The sequence below is a fragment of the Paramormyrops kingsleyae genome, chromosome 14, assembly GCF_048594095.1.
Source record: "Paramormyrops kingsleyae isolate MSU_618 chromosome 14, PKINGS_0.4, whole genome shotgun sequence".
NCBI lineage: Eukaryota > Metazoa > Chordata > Actinopteri > Osteoglossiformes > Mormyridae > Paramormyrops > Paramormyrops kingsleyae.
Genome location: NC_132810.1, coordinates 24,482,627 through 24,503,148, shown reverse-complemented (window position 1 = coordinate 24,503,148; position 20,522 = coordinate 24,482,627).

Here is a 20,522-nt window from a genome sequence, read left to right as displayed (position 1 = left end):
AAAACACGTTTTCCTATAATGGTAGGTTGAACTCTCATAGGGGAAGCGCAGGTTTCATGAAATGAACTCAGAATGTGAAGTTATAATGAAATCTTCATTTTGTGTTAGTTTGTCATGATTTCTTCACGAAAACACGTTTTCCTATAATGGTACGTCGAACTCTTATAGGGGAAGCGCAGGTTTCATGAAATGAACTCAGAATGTCAAGTTATAATGCAATCTTCATTTTGTGTTAGTTTGTCATGATTTCTTCACGAAAACACGTTTTCCTATAATGGTAGGTCGAACTCTTATAGGGGAAGCGCAGGTTTCATGAAATGAACTCAGAATGTGAAGTTATAATGAAATCTTCATTTTGTGTTAGTTTGTCATGATTTCTTCACGAAAACACGTTTTCCTATAATGTTACGTCGAACTCTCATAGGGGAAGCGCAGGTTTCATGAAATGAACTCAGAATGTCAAGTTATAATGAAATCTTCATTTTGTGTTAGTTTGTCATGATTTCTTCACGAAAACACGTTTTCCTATAATGTTAGGTTGAACTCTCATAGGGGAAGTGCAGGTTTCATGAAATGAACTCAGAATGTCAAGTTATAATGCAATCTTCATTTTGTGTTAGTTTGTCATGATTTCTTCACGAAAACACGTTTTCCTATAATGGTAGGTTGAACTCTCATAGGGGAAGCGCAGGTTTCATGAAATGAACTCAGAATGTGAAGTCACAATGAAATCTTCATTTTGTGTTAGTTTGTCATGATTTCTTCACGAAAACACGTTTTCCTATAATGTTAGGTCGAACTCTTATAGGGGAAGCGCAGGTTTCATGAAATGAACTCAGAATGTCAAGTTATAATGCAATCTTCATTTTGTGTTAGTTTGTCATGATTTCTTCACGAAAACACGTTTTCCTATAATGGTAGGTCGAACTCTTATAGGGGAAGCGCAGGTTTCATGAAATGAAATCAGAATGTCAAGTTATAATGAAATCTTCATTTTGTGTTAGTTTGTCATGATTTCTTCACGAAAACACGTTTTCCTATAATGTTACGTCGAACTCTTATAGGGGAAGCGCAGGTTTCATGAAATGAACTCAGAATGTCAAGTTATAATGCAATCTTCATTTTGTGTTAGTTTGTCATGATTTCTTCACGAAAACACGTTTTCCTATAATGTTAGGTTGAACACTCATAGGGGAAGTGCAGGTTTCATGAAATGAACTCAGAATGTCAAGTAATAATGAAATCTTCATTTTGTGTTAGTTTGTCATGATTTCTTCACGAAAACACGTTTTCCTATAATGGTAGGTTGAACTCTCATAGGGGAAGCGCAGGTTTCATGAAATGAACTCAGAATGTCAAGTTATAATGAAATCTTCATTTTGTGTTAGTTTGTCATGATTTCTTCACGAAAACACGTTTTCCTATAATGTTACGTCGAACTCTTATAGGGGAAGCGCAGGTTTCATGAAATGAACTCAGAATGTCAAGTCACAATGAAATCTTCATTTTGTGTTAGTTTGTCATGATTTCTTCACGAAAACACGTTTTCCTATAATGTTAGGTCGAACTCTTATAGGGGAAGCGCAGGTTTCATGAAATGAACTCAGAATGTCAAGTTATAATGCAATCTTCATTTTGTGTTAGTTTGTCATGATTTCTTCACGAAAACACGTTTTCCTATAATGGTACGTCGAACTCTTATAGGGGAAGCGCAGGTTTCATGAAATGAACTCAGAATGTCAAGTTATAATGCAATCTTCATTTTGTGTTAGTTTGTCATGATTTCTTCACGAAAACACGTTTTCCTATAATGGTAGGTCGAACTCTTATAGGGGAAGCGCAGGTTTCATGAAATGAACTCAGAATGTCAAGTTATAATGAAATCTTCATTTTGTGTTAGTTTGTCATGATTTCTTCACGAAAACACGTTTTCCTATAATGGTAGGTTGAACTCTCATAGGGGAAGCGCAGGTTTCATGAAATGAACTCAGAATGTGAAGTTATAATGAAATCTTCATTTTGTGTTAGTTTGTCATGATTTCTTCACGAAAACACGTTTTCCTATAATGGTACGTCGAACTCTTATAGGGGAAGCGCAGGTTTCATGAAATGAACTCAGAATGTCAAGTTATAATGCAATCTTCATTTTGTGTTAGTTTGTCATGATTTCTTCACGAAAACACGTTTTCCTATAATGGTAGGTCGAACTCTTATAGGGGAAGCGCAGGTTTCATGAAATGAACTCAGAATGTGAAGTTATAATGAAATCTTCATTTTGTGTTAGTTTGTCATGATTTCTTCACGAAAACACGTTTTCCTATAATGGTAGGTTGAACTCTCATAGGGGAAGCGCAGGTTTCATGAAATGAACTCAGAATGTGAAGTTATAATGAAATCTTCATTTTGTGTTAGTTTGTCATGATTTCTTCACGAAAACACGTTTTCCTATAATGGTACGTCGAACTCTTATAGGGGAAGCGCAGGTTTCATGAAATGAACTCAGAATGTCAAGTTATAATGCAATCTTCATTTTGTGTTAGTTTGTCATGATTTCTTCACGAAAACACGTTTTCCTATAATGGTAGGTCGAACTCTTATAGGGGAAGCGCAGGTTTCATGAAATGAACTCAGAATGTGAAGTTATAATGAAATCTTCATTTTGTGTTAGTTTGTCATGATTTCTTCACGAAAACACGTTTTCCTATAATGTTACGTCGAACTCTCATAGGGGAAGTGCAGGTTTCATGAAATGAACTCAGAATGTCAAGTTATAATGCAATCTTCATTTTGTGTTAGTTTGTCATGATTTCTTCACGAAAACACGTTTTCCTATAATGGTAGGTTGAACTCTCATAGGGGAAGCGCAGGTTTCATGAAATGAACTCAGAATGTCAAGTCACAATGAAATCTTCATTTTGTGTTAGTTTGTCATGATTTCTTCACGAAAACACGTTTTCCTATAATGTTAGGTCGAACTCTTATAGGGGAAGCGCAGGTTTCATGAAATGAACTCAGAATGTCAAGTTATAATGAAATCTTCATTTTGTGTTAGTTTGTCATGATTTCTTCACGAAAACACGTTTTCCTATAATGTTACGTCGAACTCTTATAGGGGAAGCGCAGGTTTCATGAAATGAACTCAGAATGTCAAGTTATAATGCAATCTTCATTTTGTGTTAGTTTGTCATGATTTCTTCACGAAAACACGTTTTCCTATAATGTTAGGTTGAACACTCATAGGGGAAGTGCAGGTTTCATGAAATGAACTCAGAATGTCAAGTAATAATGAAATCTTCATTTTGTGTTAGTTTGTCATGATTTCTTCACGAAAACACGTTTTCCTATAATGGTAGGTTGAACTCTCATAGGGGAAGCGCAGGTTTCATGAAATGAACTCAGAATGTCAAGTAATAATGAAATCTTCATTTTGTGTTAGTTTGTCATGATTTCTTCACGAAAACACGTTTTCCTATAATGGTAGGTTGAACTCTTATAGGGGAAGCGCAGGTTTCATGAAATGAACTCAGAATGTCAAGTCACAATGAAATCTTCATTTTGTGTTAGTTTGTCATGATTTCTTCACGAAAACACGTTTTCCTATAATGTTACGTCGAACTCTTATAGGGGAAGCGCAGGTTTCATGAAATGAACTCAGAATGTCAAGTTATAATGCAATCTTCATTTTGTGTTAGTTTGTCATGATTTCTTCACGAAAACACGTTTTCCTATAATGGTACGTCGAACTCTTATAGGGGAAGCGCAGGTTTCATGAAATGAACTCAGAATGTCAAGTTATAATGCAATCTTCATTTTGTGTTAGTTTGTCATGATTTCTTCACGAAAACACGTTTTCCTATAATGGTACGTCGAACTCTTATAGGGGAAGCGCAGGTTTCATGAAATGAACTCAGAATGTCAAGTTATAATGCAATCTTCATTTTGTGTTAGTTTGTCATGATTTCTTCACGAAAACACGTTTTCCTATAATGGTAGGTCGAACTCTTATAGGGGAAGCGCAGGTTTCATGAAATGAACTCAGAATGTCAAGTTATAATGAAATCTTCATTTTGTGTTAGTTTGTCATGATTTCTTCACGAAAACACGTTTTCCTATAATGGTACGTCGAACTCTTATAGGGGAAGCGCAGGTTTCATGAAATGAACTCAGAATGTCAAGTTATAATGCAATCTTCATTTTGTGTTAGTTTGTCATGATTTCTTCACGAAAACACGTTTTCCTATAATGGTAGGTCGAACTCTTATAGGGGAAGCGCAGGTTTCATGAAATGAACTCAGAATGTGAAGTTATAATGAAATCTTCATTTTGTGTTAGTTTGTCATGATTTCTTCACGAAAACACGTTTTCCTATAATGTTACGTCGAACTCTCATAGGGGAAGCGCAGGTTTCATGAAATGAACTCAGAATGTCAAGTTATAATGAAATCTTCATTTTGTGTTAGTTTGTCATGATTTCTTCACGAAAACACGTTTTCCTATAATGTTAGGTTGAACTCTCATAGGGGAAGTGCAGGTTTCATGAAATGAACTCAGAATGTCAAGTTATAATGCAATCTTCATTTTGTGTTAGTTTGTCATGATTTCTTCACGAAAACACGTTTTCCTATAATGGTAGGTTGAACTCTCATAGGGGAAGCGCAGGTTTCATGAAATGAACTCAGAATGTCAAGTCACAATGAAATCTTCATTTTGTGTTAGTTTGTCATGATTTCTTCACGAAAACACGTTTTCCTATAATGTTAGGTCGAACTCTTATAGGGGAAGCGCAGGTTTCATGAAATGAACTCAGAATGTCAAGTTATAATGCAATCTTCATTTTGTGTTAGTTTGTCATGATTTCTTCACGAAAACACGTTTTCCTATAATGGTAGGTCGAACTCTTATAGGGGAAGCGCAGGTTTCATGAAATGAAATCAGAATGTCAAGTTATAATGAAATCTTCATTTTGTGTTAGTTTGTCATGATTTCTTCACGAAAACACGTTTTCCTATAATGTTACGTCGAACTCTTATAGGGGAAGCGCAGGTTTCATGAAATGAACTCAGAATGTCAAGTCACAATGAAATCTTCATTTTGTGTTAGTTTGTCATGATTTCTTCACGAAAACACGTTTTCCTATAATGTTAGGTCGAACTCTTATAGGGGAAGCGCAGGTTTCATGAAATGAACTCTGAATGTCAAGTTATAATGCAATCTTCATTTTGTGTTAGTTTGTCATGATTTCTTCACGAAAACACGTTTTCCTATAATGGTACGTCGAACTCTTATAGGGGAAGCGCAGGTTTCATGAAATGAACTCAGAATGTCAAGTTATAATGCAATCTTCATTTTGTGTTAGTTTGTCATGATTTCTTCACGAAAACACGTTTTCCTATAATGGTAGGTCGAACTCTTATAGGGGAAGCGCAGGTTTCATGAAATGAACTCAGAATGTCAAGTTATAATGCAATCTTCATTTTGTGTTAGTTTGTCATGATTTCTTCACGAAAACACGTTTTCCTGTAATGGTAGGTCGAACTCTTATAGGGGAAGCGCAGGTTTCATGAAATGAAATCAGAATGTCAAGTTATAATGAAATCTTCATTTTGTGTTAGTTTGTCATGATTTCTTCACGAAAACACGTTTTCCTATAATGTTACGTCGAACTCTTATAGGGGAAGCGCAGGTTTCATGAAATGAACTCAGAATGTCAAGTTATAATGCAATCTTCATTTTGTGTTAGTTTGTCATGATTTCTTCACGAAAACACGTTTTCCTATAATGTTAGGTTGAACACTCATAGGGGAAGTGCAGGTTTCATGAAATGAACTCAGAATGTCAAGTAATAATGAAATCTTCATTTTGTGTTAGTTTGTCATGATTTCTTCACGAAAACACGTTTTCCTATAATGGTAGGTTGAACTCTCATAGGGGAAGCGCAGGTTTCATGAAATGAACTCAGAATGTCAAGTAATAATGAAATCTTCATTTTGTGTTAGTTTGTCATGATTTCTTCACGAAAACACGTTTTCCTATAATGGTAGGTTGAACTCTTATAGGGGAAGCGCAGGTTTCATGAAATGAACTCAGAATGTCAAGTCACAATGAAATCTTCATTTTGTGTTAGTTTGTCATGATTTCTTCACGAAAACACGTTTTCCTATAATGTTACGTCGAACTCTTATAGGGGAAGCGCAGGTTTCATGAAATGAACTCAGAATGTCAAGTTATAATGCAATCTTCATTTTGTGTTAGTTTGTCATGATTTCTTCACGAAAACACGTTTTCCTATAATGGTACGTCGAACTCTTATAGGGGAAGCGCAGGTTTCATGAAATGAACTCAGAATGTCAAGTTATAATGCAATCTTCATTTTGTGTTAGTTTGTCATGATTTCTTCACGAAAACACGTTTTCCTATAATGGTACGTCGAACTCTTATAGGGGAAGCGCAGGTTTCATGAAATGAACTCAGAATGTCAAGTTATAATGCAATCTTCATTTTGTGTTAGTTTGTCATGATTTCTTCACGAAAACACGTTTTCCTATAATGGTAGGTCGAACTCTTATAGGGGAAGCGCAGGTTTCATGAAATGAACTCAGAATGTCAAGTTATAATGAAATCTTCATTTTGTGTTAGTTTGTCATGATTTCTTCACGAAAACACGTTTTCCTATAATGGTACGTCGAACTCTTATAGGGGAAGCGCAGGTTTCATGAAATGAACTCAGAATGTCAAGTTATAATGCAATCTTCATTTTGTGTTAGTTTGTCATGATTTCTTCACGAAAACACGTTTTCCTATAATGGTAGGTCGAACTCTTATAGGGGAAGCGCAGGTTTCATGAAATGAACTCAGAATGTGAAGTTATAATGAAATCTTCATTTTGTGTTAGTTTGTCATGATTTCTTCACGAAAACACGTTTTCCTATAATGTTACGTCGAACTCTCATAGGGGAAGCGCAGGTTTCATGAAATGAACTCAGAATGTCAAGTTATAATGAAATCTTCATTTTGTGTTAGTTTGTCATGATTTCTTCACGAAAACACGTTTTCCTATAATGTTAGGTTGAACTCTCATAGGGGAAGTGCAGGTTTCATGAAATGAACTCAGAATGTCAAGTTATAATGCAATCTTCATTTTGTGTTAGTTTGTCATGATTTCTTCACGAAAACACGTTTTCCTATAATGGTAGGTTGAACTCTCATAGGGGAAGCGCAGGTTTCATGAAATGAACTCAGAATGTCAAGTCACAATGAAATCTTCATTTTGTGTTAGTTTGTCATGATTTCTTCACGAAAACACGTTTTCCTATAATGTTAGGTCGAACTCTTATAGGGGAAGCGCAGGTTTCATGAAATGAACTCAGAATGTCAAGTTATAATGCAATCTTCATTTTGTGTTAGTTTGTCATGATTTCTTCACGAAAACACGTTTTCCTATAATGGTAGGTCGAACTCTTATAGGGGAAGCGCAGGTTTCATGAAATGAAATCAGAATGTCAAGTTATAATGAAATCTTCATTTTGTGTTAGTTTGTCATGATTTCTTCACGAAAACACGTTTTCCTATAATGTTACGTCGAACTCTTATAGGGGAAGCGCAGGTTTCATGAAATGAACTCAGAATGTCAAGTCACAATGAAATCTTCATTTTGTGTTAGTTTGTCATGATTTCTTCACGAAAACACGTTTTCCTATAATGTTAGGTCGAACTCTTATAGGGGAAGCGCAGGTTTCATGAAATGAACTCTGAATGTCAAGTTATAATGCAATCTTCATTTTGTGTTAGTTTGTCATGATTTCTTCACGAAAACACGTTTTCCTATAATGGTACGTCGAACTCTTATAGGGGAAGCGCAGGTTTCATGAAATGAACTCAGAATGTCAAGTTATAATGCAATCTTCATTTTGTGTTAGTTTGTCATGATTTCTTCACGAAAACACGTTTTCCTATAATGGTAGGTCGAACTCTTATAGGGGAAGCGCAGGTTTCATGAAATGAACTCAGAATGTCAAGTTATAATGAAATCTTCATTTTGTGTTAGTTTGTCATGATTTCTTCACGAAAACACGTTTTCCTATAATGTTACGTCGAACTCTTATAGGGGAAGCGCAGGTTTCATGAAATGAACTCAGAATGTCAAGTTATAATGAAATCTTCATTTTGTGTTAGTTTGTCATGATTTCTTCACGAAAACACGTTTTCCTATAATGGTAGGTTGAACACTCATAGGGGAAGTGCAGGTTTCATGAAATGAACTCAGAATGTCAAGTAATAATGAAATCTTCATTTTGTGTTAGTTTGTCATGATTTCTTCACGAAAACACGTTTTCCTATAATGGTAGGTTGAACTCTCATAGGGGAAGCGCAGGTTTCATGAAATGAACTCAGAATGTCAAGTTATAATGCAATCTTCATTTTGTGTTAGTTTGTCATGATTTCTTCACGAAAACACGTTTTCCTATAATGGTAGGTCGAACTCTTATAGGGGAAGCGCAGGTTTCATGAAATGAACTCAGAATGTCAAGTTATAATGAAATCTTCATTTTGTGTTAGTTTGTCATGATTTCTTCACGAAAACACGTTTTCCTATAATGGTAGGTCGAACTCTTATAGGGGAAGCGCAGGTTTCATGAAATGAACTCAGAATGTCAAGTTATAATGAAATCTTCATTTTGTGTTAGTTTGTCATGATTTCTTCACGAAAACACGTTTTCCTATAATGTTACGTCGAACTCTCATAGGGGAAGCGCAGGTTTCATGAAATGAACTCAGAATGTCAAGTTATAATGAAATCTTCATTTTGTGTTAGTTTGTCATGATTTCTTCACGAAAACACGTTTTCCTATAATGGTAGGTTGAACACTCATAGGGGAAGTGCAGGTTTCATGAAATGAACTCAGAATGTCAAGTAATAATGAAATCTTCATTTTGTGTTAGTTTGTCATGATTTCTTCACGAAAACACGTTTTCCTATAATGGTAGGTTGAACTCTCATAGGGGAAGCGCAGGTTTCATGAAATGAACTCAGAATGTCAAGTTATAATGCAATCTTCATTTTGTGTTAGTTTGTCATGATTTCTTCACGAAAACACGTTTTCCTATAATGGTAGGTCGAACTCTTATAGGGGAAGCGCAGGTTTCATGAAATGAACTCAGAATGTCAAGTTATAATGAAATCTTCATTTTGTGTTAGTTTGTCATGATTTCTTCACGAAAACACGTTTTCCTATAATGTTACGTCGAACTCTTATAGGGGAAGCGCAGGTTTCATGAAATGAACTCAGAATGTCAAGTTATAATGCAATCTTCATTTTGTGTTAGTTTGTCATGATTTCTTCACGAAAACACGTTTTCCTATAATGTTAGGTTGAACACTCATAGGGGAAGTGCAGGTTTCATGAAATGAACTCAGAATGTCAAGTCACAATGAAATCTTCATTTTGTGTTAGTTTGTCATGATTTCTTCACGAAAACACGTTTTCCTATAATGTTAGGTTGAACTCTCATAGGGGAAGTGCAGGTTTCATGAAATGAACTCAGAATGTCAAGTTATAATGCAATCTTCATTTTGTGTTAGTTTGTCATGATTTCTTCACGAAAACACGTTTTCCTATAATGGTAGGTTGAACTCTCATAGGGGAAGCGCAGGTTTCATGAAATGAACTCAGAATGTCAAGTCACAATGAAATCTTCATTTTGTGTTAGTTTGTCATGATTTCTTCACGAAAACACGTTTTCCTATAATGTTAGGTCGAACTCTTATAGGGGAAGCGCAGGTTTCATGAAATGAACTCAGAATGTCAAGTTATAATGCAATCTTCATTTTGTGTTAGTTTGTCATGATTTCTTCACGAAAACACGTTTTCCTATAATGGTAGGTCGAACTCTTATAGGGGAAGCGCAGGTTTCATGAAATGAAATCAGAATGTCAAGTTATAATGAAATCTTCATTTTGTGTTAGTTTGTCATGATTTCTTCACGAAAACACGTTTTCCTATAATGTTACGTCGAACTCTTATAGGGGAAGCGCAGGTTTCATGAAATGAACTCAGAATGTCAAGTCACAATGAAATCTTCATTTTGTGTTAGTTTGTCATGATTTCTTCACGAAAACACGTTTTCCTATAATGTTAGGTCGAACTCTTATAGGGGAAGCGCAGGTTTCATGAAATGAACTCTGAATGTCAAGTTATAATGCAATCTTCATTTTGTGTTAGTTTGTCATGATTTCTTCACGAAAACACGTTTTCCTATAATGGTACGTCGAACTCTTATAGGGGAAGCGCAGGTTTCATGAAATGAACTCAGAATGTCAAGTTATAATGCAATCTTCATTTTGTGTTAGTTTGTCATGATTTCTTCACGAAAACACGTTTTCCTATAATGGTAGGTCGAACTCTTATAGGGGAAGCGCAGGTTTCATGAAATGAACTCAGAATGTCAAGTTATAATGAAATCTTCATTTTGTGTTAGTTTGTCATGATTTCTTCACGAAAACACGTTTTCCTATAATGTTACGTCGAACTCTTATAGGGGAAGCGCAGGTTTCATGAAATGAACTCAGAATGTCAAGTTATAATGAAATCTTCATTTTGTGTTAGTTTGTCATGATTTCTTCACGAAAACACGTTTTCCTATAATGTTACGTCGAACTCTCATAGGGGAAGCGCAGGTTTCATGAAATGAACTCAGAATGTCAAGTTATAATGAAATCTTCATTTTGTGTTAGTTTGTCATGATTTCTTCACGAAAACACGTTTTCCTATAATGTTAGGTTGAACTCTCATAGGGGAAGTGCAGGTTTCATGAAATGAACTCAGAATGTCAAGTTATAATGCAATCTTCATTTTGTGTTAGTTTGTCATGATTTCTTCACGAAAACACGTTTTCCTATAATGGTAGGTTGAACTCTCATAGGGGAAGCGCAGGTTTCATGAAATGAACTCAGAATGTCAAGTCACAATGAAATCTTCATTTTGTGTTAGTTTGTCATGATTTCTTCACGAAAACACGTTTTCCTATAATGTTAGGTCGAACTCTTATAGGGGAAGCGCAGGTTTCATGAAATGAACTCAGAATGTCAAGTTATAATGCAATCTTCATTTTGTGTTAGTTTGTCATGATTTCTTCACGAAAACACGTTTTCCTATAATGGTAGGTCGAACTCTTATAGGGGAAGCGCAGGTTTCATGAAATGAAATCAGAATGTCAAGTTATAATGAAATCTTCATTTTGTGTTAGTTTGTCATGATTTCTTCACGAAAACACGTTTTCCTATAATGTTACGTCGAACTCTTATAGGGGAAGCGCAGGTTTCATGAAATGAACTCAGAATGTCAAGTCACAATGAAATCTTCATTTTGTGTTAGTTTGTCATGATTTCTTCACGAAAACACGTTTTCCTATAATGTTAGGTCGAACTCTTATAGGGGAAGCGCAGGTTTCATGAAATGAACTCTGAATGTCAAGTTATAATGCAATCTTCATTTTGTGTTAGTTTGTCATGATTTCTTCACGAAAACACGTTTTCCTATAATGGTACGTCGAACTCTTATAGGGGAAGCGCAGGTTTCATGAAATGAACTCAGAATGTCAAGTTATAATGCAATCTTCATTTTGTGTTAGTTTGTCATGATTTCTTCACGAAAACACGTTTTCCTATAATGGTAGGTCGAACTCTTATAGGGGAAGCGCAGGTTTCATGAAATGAACTCAGAATGTCAAGTTATAATGAAATCTTCATTTTGTGTTAGTTTGTCATGATTTCTTCACGAAAACACGTTTTCCTATAATGTTACGTCGAACTCTTATAGGGGAAGCGCAGGTTTCATGAAATGAACTCAGAATGTCAAGTTATAATGAAATCTTCATTTTGTGTTAGTTTGTCATGATTTCTTCACGAAAACACGTTTTCCTATAATGGTAGGTCGAACACTCATAGGGGAAGTGCAGGTTTCATGAAATGAACTCAGAATGTCAAGTAATAATGAAATCTTCATTTTGTGTTAGTTTGTCATGATTTCTTCACGAAAACACGTTTTCCTATAATGGTAGGTTGAACTCTCATAGGGGAAGCGCAGGTTTCATGAAATGAACTCAGAATGTCAAGTTATAATGCAATCTTCATTTTGTGTTAGTTTGTCATGATTTCTTCACGAAAACACGTTTTCCTATAATGGTAGGTCGAACTCTTATAGGGGAAGCGCAGGTTTCATGAAATGAACTCAGAATGTCAAGTTATAATGAAATCTTCATTTTGTGTTAGTTTGTCATGATTTCTTCACGAAAACACGTTTTCCTATAATGTTACGTCGAACTCTCATAGGGGAAGCGCAGGTTTCATGAAATGAACTCAGAATGTCAAGTTATAATGCAATCTTCATTTTGTGTTAGTTTGTCATGATTTCTTCACGAAAACACGTTTTCCTATAATGTTAGGTTGAACACTCATAGGGGAAGTGCAGGTTTCATGAAATGAACTCAGAATGTCAAGTCACAATGAAATCTTCATTTTGTGTTAGTTTGTCATGATTTCTTCACGAAAACACGTTTTCCTATAATGTTAGGTTGAACTCTCATAGGGGAAGTGCAGGTTTCATGAAATGAACTCAGAATGTCAAGTTATAATGCAATCTTCATTTTGTGTTAGTTTGTCATGATTTCTTCACGAAAACACGTTTTCCTATAATGGTAGGTTGAACTCTCATAGGGGAAGCGCAGGTTTCATGAAATGAACTCAGAATGTCAAGTCACAATGAAATCTTCATTTTGTGTTAGTTTGTCATGATTTCTTCACGAAAACACGTTTTCCTATAATGTTAGGTCGAACTCTTATAGGGGAAGCGCAGGTTTCATGAAATGAACTCAGAATGTCAAGTTATAATGCAATCTTCATTTTGTGTTAGTTTGTCATGATTTCTTCACGAAAACACGTTTTCCTATAATGGTAGGTCGAACTCTTATAGGGGAAGCGCAGGTTTCATGAAATGAAATCAGAATGTCAAGTTATAATGAAATCTTCATTTTGTGTTAGTTTGTCATGATTTCTTCACGAAAACACGTTTTCCTATAATGTTACGTCGAACTCTTATAGGGGAAGCGCAGGTTTCATGAAATGAACTCAGAATGTCAAGTCACAATGAAATCTTCATTTTGTGTTAGTTTGTCATGATTTCTTCACGAAAACACGTTTTCCTATAATGTTAGGTCGAACTCTTATAGGGGAAGCGCAGGTTTCATGAAATGAACTCTGAATGTCAAGTTATAATGCAATCTTCATTTTGTGTTAGTTTGTCATGATTTCTTCACGAAAACACGTTTTCCTATAATGGTACGTCGAACTCTTATAGGGGAAGCGCAGGTTTCATGAAATGAACTCAGAATGTCAAGTTATAATGCAATCTTCATTTTGTGTTAGTTTGTCATGATTTCTTCACGAAAACACGTTTTCCTATAATGGTAGGTCGAACTCTTATAGGGGAAGCGCAGGTTTCATGAAATGAACTCAGAATGTCAAGTTATAATGAAATCTTCATTTTGTGTTAGTTTGTCATGATTTCTTCACGAAAACACGTTTTCCTATAATGTTACGTCGAACTCTTATAGGGGAAGCGCAGGTTTCATGAAATGAACTCAGAATGTCAAGTTATAATGAAATCTTCATTTTGTGTTAGTTTGTCATGATTTCTTCACGAAAACACGTTTTCCTATAATGGTAGGTTGAACACTCATAGGGGAAGTGCAGGTTTCATGAAATGAACTCAGAATGTCAAGTAATAATGAAATCTTCATTTTGTGTTAGTTTGTCATGATTTCTTCACGAAAACACGTTTTCCTATAATGGTAGGTTGAACTCTCATAGGGGAAGCGCAGGTTTCATGAAATGAACTCAGAATGTCAAGTTATAATGCAATCTTCATTTTGTGTTAGTTTGTCATGATTTCTTCACGAAAACACGTTTTCCTATAATGGTAGGTCGAACTCTTATAGGGGAAGCGCAGGTTTCATGAAATGAACTCAGAATGTCAAGTTATAATGAAATCTTCATTTTGTGTTAGTTTGTCATGATTTCTTCACGAAAACACGTTTTCCTATAATGTTACGTCGAACTCTTATAGGGGAAGCGCAGGTTTCATGAAATGAACTCAGAATGTCAAGTTATAATGAAATCTTCATTTTGTGTTAGTTTGTCATGATTTCTTCACGAAAACACGTTTTCCTATAATGTTACGTCGAACTCTTATAGGGGAAGCGCAGGTTTCATGAAATGAACTCAGAATGTCAAGTTATAATGCAATCTTCATTTTGTGTTAGTTTGTCATGATTTCTTCACGAAAACACGTTTTCCTATAATGTTAGGTTGAACACTCATAGGGGAAGTGCAGGTTTCATGAAATGAACTCAGAATGTCAAGTCACAATGAAATCTTCATTTTGTGTTAGTTTGTCATGATTTCTTCACGAAAACACGTTTTCCTATAATGTTAGGTTGAACTCTCATAGGGGAAGTGCAGGTTTCATGAAATGAACTCAGAATGTCAAGTTATAATGAAATCTTCATTTTGTGTTAGTTTGTCATGATTTCTTCACGAAAACACGTTTTCCTATAATGTTACGTCGAACTCTTATAGGGGAAGCGCAGGTTTCATGAAATGAACTCAGAATGTCAAGTCACAATGAAATCTACATTTTGTGTTAGTTTGTCATGATTTCTTCACGAAAACACGTTTTCCTATAATGTTACGTCGAACTCTTATAGGGGAAGCGCAGGTTTCATGAAATTAACTCAGAATGTCAAGTCACAATGAAATCTTCATTTTGTGTTAGTTTGTCATGATTTCTTCACGAAAACACGTTTTCCTATAATGTTAGGTTGAACTCTCATAGGGGAAGTGCAGGTTTCATGAAATGAACTCAGAATGTCAAGTTATAATGAAATCTTCATTTTGTGTTAGTTTGTCATGATTTCTTCACGAAAACACGTTTTCCTATAATGTTAGGTTGAACTCTCATAGGGGAAGTGCAGGTTTCATGAAATGAACTCAGAATGTCAAGTTATAATGCAATCTTCATTTTGTGTTAGTTTGTCATGATTTCTTCACGAAAACACGTTTTCCTATAATGGTAGGTTGAACTCTCATAGGGGAAGCGCAGGTTTCATGAAATGAACTCAGAATGTCAAGTCACAATGAAATCTTCATTTTGTGTTAGTTTGTCATGATTTCTTCACGAAAACACGTTTTCCTATAATGTTAGGTCGAACTCTTATAGGGGAAGCGCAGGTTTCATGAAATGAACTCTGAATGTCAAGTTATAATGCAATCTTCATTTTGTGTTAGTTTGTCATGATTTCTTCACGAAAACACGTTTTCCTATAATGGTACGTCGAACTCTTATAGGGGAAGCGCAGGTTTCATGAAATGAACTCAGAATGTCAAGTTATAATGCAATCTTCATTTTGTGTTAGTTTGTCATGATTTCTTCACGAAAACACGTTTTCCTATAATGGTAGGTCGAACTCTTATAGGGGAAGCGCAGGTTTCATGAAATGAACTCAGAATGTCAAGTTATAATGAAATCTTCATTTTGTGTTAGTTTGTCATGATTTCTTCACGAAAACACGTTTTCCTATAATGTTACGTCGAACTCTTATAGGGGAAGCGCAGGTTTCATGAAATGAACTCAGAATGTCAAGTTATAATGAAATCTTCATTTTGTGTTAGTTTGTCATGATTTCTTCACGAAAACACGTTTTCCTATAATGGTAGGTTGAACACTCATAGGGGAAGTGCAGGTTTCATGAAATGAACTCAGAATGTCAAGTAATAATGAAATCTTCATTTTGTGTTAGTTTGTCATGATTTCTTCACGAAAACACGTTTTCCTATAATGGTAGGTTGAACTCTCATAGGGGAAGCGCAGGTTTCATGAAATGAACTCAGAATGTCAAGTTATAATGCAATCTTCATTTTGTGTTAGTTTGTCATGATTTCTTCACGAAAACACGTTTTCCTATAATGGTAGGTCGAACTCTTATAGGGGAAGCGCAGGTTTCATGAAATGAACTCAGAATGTCAAGTTATAATGAAATCTTCATTTTGTGTTAGTTTGTCATGATTTCTTCACGAAAACACGTTTTCCTATAATGTTACGTCGAACTCTTATAGGGGAAGCGCAGGTTTCATGAAATGAACTCAGAATGTCAAGTTATAATGCAATCTTCATTTTGTGTTAGTTTGTCATGATTTCTTCACGAAAACACGTTTTCCTATAATGTTAGGTTGAACACTCATAGGGGAAGTGCAGGTTTCATGAAATGAACTCAGAATGTCAAGTCACAATGAAATCTTCATTTTGTGTTAGTTTGTCATGATTTCTTCACGAAAACACGTTTTCCTATAATGTTAGGTTGAACTCTCATAGGGGAAGTGCAGGTTTCATGAAATGAACTCAGAATGTCAAGTTATAATGCAATCTTCATTTTGTGTTAGTTTGTCATGATTTCTTCACGAAAACACGTTTTCCTATAATGGTAGGTTGAACTCTCATAGGGGAAGCGCAGGTTTCATGAAATGAACTCAGAATGTCAAGTCACAATGAAATCTTCATTTTGTGTTAGTTTGTCATGATTTCTTCACGAAAACACGTTTTCCTATAATGTTAGGTCGAACTCTTATAGGGGAAGCGCAGGTTTCATGAAATGAACTCAGAATGTCAAGTTATAATGCAATCTTCATTTTGTGTTAGTTTGTCATGATTTCTTCACGAAAACACGTTTTCCTATAATGGTAGGTCGAACTCTTATAGGGGAAGCGCAGGTTTCATGAAATGAAATCAGAATGTCAAGTTATAATGAAATCTTCATTTTGTGTTAGTTTGTCATGATTTCTTCACGAAAACACGTTTTCCTATAATGTTACGTCGAACTCTTATAGGGGAAGCGCAGGTTTCATGAAATGAACTCAGAATGTCAAGTCACAATGAAATCTTCATTTTGTGTTAGTTTGTCATGATTTCTTCACGAAAACACGTTTTCCTATAATGTTAGGTCGAACTCTTATAGGGGAAGCGCAGGTTTCATGAAATGAACTCTGAATGTCAAGTTATAATGCAATCTTCATTTTGTGTTAGTTTGTCATGATTTCTTCACGAAAACACGTTTTCCTATAATGGTACGTCGAACTCTTATAGGGGAAGCGCAGGTTTCATGAAATGAACTCAGAATGTCAAGTTATAATGCAATCTTCATTTTGTGTTAGTTTGTCATGATTTCTTCACGAAAACACGTTTTCCTATAATGGTAGGTCGAACTCTTATAGGGGAAGCGCAGGTTTCATGAAATGAACTCAGAATGTCAAGTTATAATGAAATCTTCATTTTGTGTTAGTTTGTCATGATTTCTTCACGAAAACACGTTTTCCTATAATGTTACGTCGAACTCTTATAGGGGAAGCGCAGGTTTCATGAAATGAACTCAGAATGTCAAGTTATAATGAAATCTTCATTTTGTGTTAGTTTGTCATGATTTCTTCACGAAAACACGTTTTCCTATAATGGTAGGTTGAACACTCATAGGGGAAGTGCAGGTTTCATGAAATGAACTCAGAATGTCAAGTAATAATGAAATCTTCATTTTGTGTTAGTTTGTCATGATTTCTTCACGAAAACACGTTTTCCTATAATGGTAGGTTGAACTCTCATAGGGGAAGCGCAGGTTTCATGAAATGAACTCAGAATGTCAAGTTATAATGCAATCTTCATTTTGTGTTAGTTTGTCATGATTTCTTCACGAAAACACGTTTTCCTATAATGGTAGGTCGAACTCTTATAGGGGAAGCGCAGGTTTCATGAAATGAACTCAGAATGTCAAGTTATAATGAAATCTTCATTTTGTGTTAGTTTGTCATGATTTCTTCACGAAAACACGTTTTCCTATAATGTTACGTCGAACTCTTATAGGGGAAGCGCAGGTTTCATGAAATGAACTCAGAATGTCAAGTTATAATGAAATCTTCATTTTGTGTTAGTTTGTCATGATTTCTTCACGAAAACACGTTTTCCTATAATGTTACGTCGAACTCTTATAGGGGAAGCGCAGGTTTCATGAAATGAACTCAGAATGTCAAGTTATAATGCAATCTTCATTTTGTGTTAGTTTGTCATGATTTCTTCACGAAAACACGTTTTCCTATAATGTTAGGTTGAACACTCATAGGGGAAGTGCAGGTTTCATGAAATGAACTCAGAATGTCAAGTCACAATGAAATCTTCATTTTGTGTTAGTTTGTCATGATTTCTTCACGAAAACACGTTTTCCTATAATGTTAGGTTGAACTCTCATAGGGGAAGTGCAGGTTTCATGAAATGAACTCAGAATGTCAAGTTATAATGAAATCTTCATTTTGTGTTAGTTTGTCATGATTTCTTCACGAAAACACGTTTTCCTATAATGTTACGTCGAACTCTTATAGGGGAAGCGCAGGTTTCATGAAATGAACTCAGAATGTCAAGTCACAATGAAATCTACATTTTGTGTTAGTTTGTCATGATTTCTTCACGAAAACACGTTTTCCTATAATGTTACGTCGAACTCTTATAGGGGAAGCGCAGGTTTCATGAAATTAACTCAGAATGTCAAGTCACAATGAAATCTTCATTTTGTGTTAGTTTGTCATGATTTCTTCACGAAAACACGTTTTCCTATAATGTTAGGTTGAACTCTCATAGGGGAAGTGCAGGTTTCATGAAATGAACTCAGAATGTCAAGTTATAATGAAATCTTCATTTTGTGTTAGTTTGTCATGATTTCTTCACGAAAACACGTTTTCCTATAATGTTAGGTTGAACTCTCATAGGGGAAGTGCAGGTTTCATGAAATGAACTCAGAATGTCAAGTTATAATGCAATCTTCATTTTGTGTTAGTTTGTCATGATTTCTTCACGAAAACACGTTTTCCTATAATGGTACGTCGAACTCTTATAGGGGAAGCGCAGGTTTCATGAAATGAACTCAGAATGTCAAGTTATAATGCAATCTTCATTTTGTGTTAGTTTGTCATGATTTCTTCACGAAAACACGTTTTCCTATAATGGTAGGTCGAACTCTTATAGGGGAAGCGCAGGTTTCATGAAATGAACTCAGAATGTCAAGTTATAATGAAATCTTCATTTTGTGTTAGTTTGTCATGATTTCTTCACGAAAACACGTTTTCCTATAATGTTAGGTTGAACTCTCATAGGGGAAGTGCAGGTTTCATGAAATGAACTCAGAATGTCAAGTTATAATGAAATCTTCATTTTGTGTTAGTTTGTCATGATTTCTTCACGAAAACACGTTTTCCTATAATGGTAGGTTGAACTCTCATAGGGGAAGCGCAGGTTTCATGAAATGAACTCAGAATGTCAAGTTATAATGAAATCTTCATTTTGTGTTAGTTTGTCATGATTTCTTCACGAAAACACGTTTTCCTATAATGTTACGTCGAACTCTTATAGGGGAAGCGCAGGTTTCATGAAATGAACTCAGAATGTCAAGTCACAATGAAATCTTCATTTTGTGTTAGTTTGTCATGATTTCTTCACGAAAACACGTTTTCCTATAATGTTACGTCGAACTCTTATAGGGGAAGCGCAGGTTTCATGAAATGAACTCAGAATGTCAAGTCACAATGAAATCTTCATTTTGTGTTAGTTTCTCATGATTTCTTCACGAAAACACGTTTTCCTATAATGTTAGGTCGAACTCTTATAGAGGAAGCGCAGGTTTCATGAAATGAACTCAGAATGTCAAGTTATAATGCAATCTTCATTTTGTGTTAGTTTGTCATGATTTCTTCACGAAAACACGTTTTCCTATAATGTTAGGTTGAACACTCATAGGGGAAGTGCAGGTTTCATGAAATGAACTCAGAATGTCAAGTAATAATGAAATCTTCATTTTGTGTTAGTTTGTCATGATTTCTTCACGAAAACACGTTTTCCTATAATGGTAGGTTGAACTCTCATAGGGGAAGCGCAGGTTTCATGAAATGAACTCAGAATGTCAAGTTATAATGCAATCTTCATTTTGTGTTAGTTTGTCATGATTTCTTCACGAAAACACGTTTTCCTATAATGTTAGGTTGAACACTCATAGGGGAAGTGCAGGTTTCATGAAATGAACTCAGAATGTCAAGTCACAATGAAATCTTCATTTTGTGTTAGTTTGTCATGATTTCTTCACGAAAACACGTTTTCCTATAATGTTAGGTTGAACTCTCATAGGGGAAGTGCAGGTTTCATGAAATGAACTCAGAATGTCAAGTTATAATGCAATCTTCATTTTGTGTTAGTTTGTCATGATTTCTTCACGAAAACACGTTTTCCTATAATGGTAGGTTGAACTCTCATAGGGGAAGCGCAGGTTTCATGAAATGAACTCAGAATGTCAAGTCACAATGAAATCTTCATTTTGTGTTAGTTTGTCATGATTTCTTCACGAAAACACGTTTTCCTATAATGTTAGGTCGAACTCTTATAGGG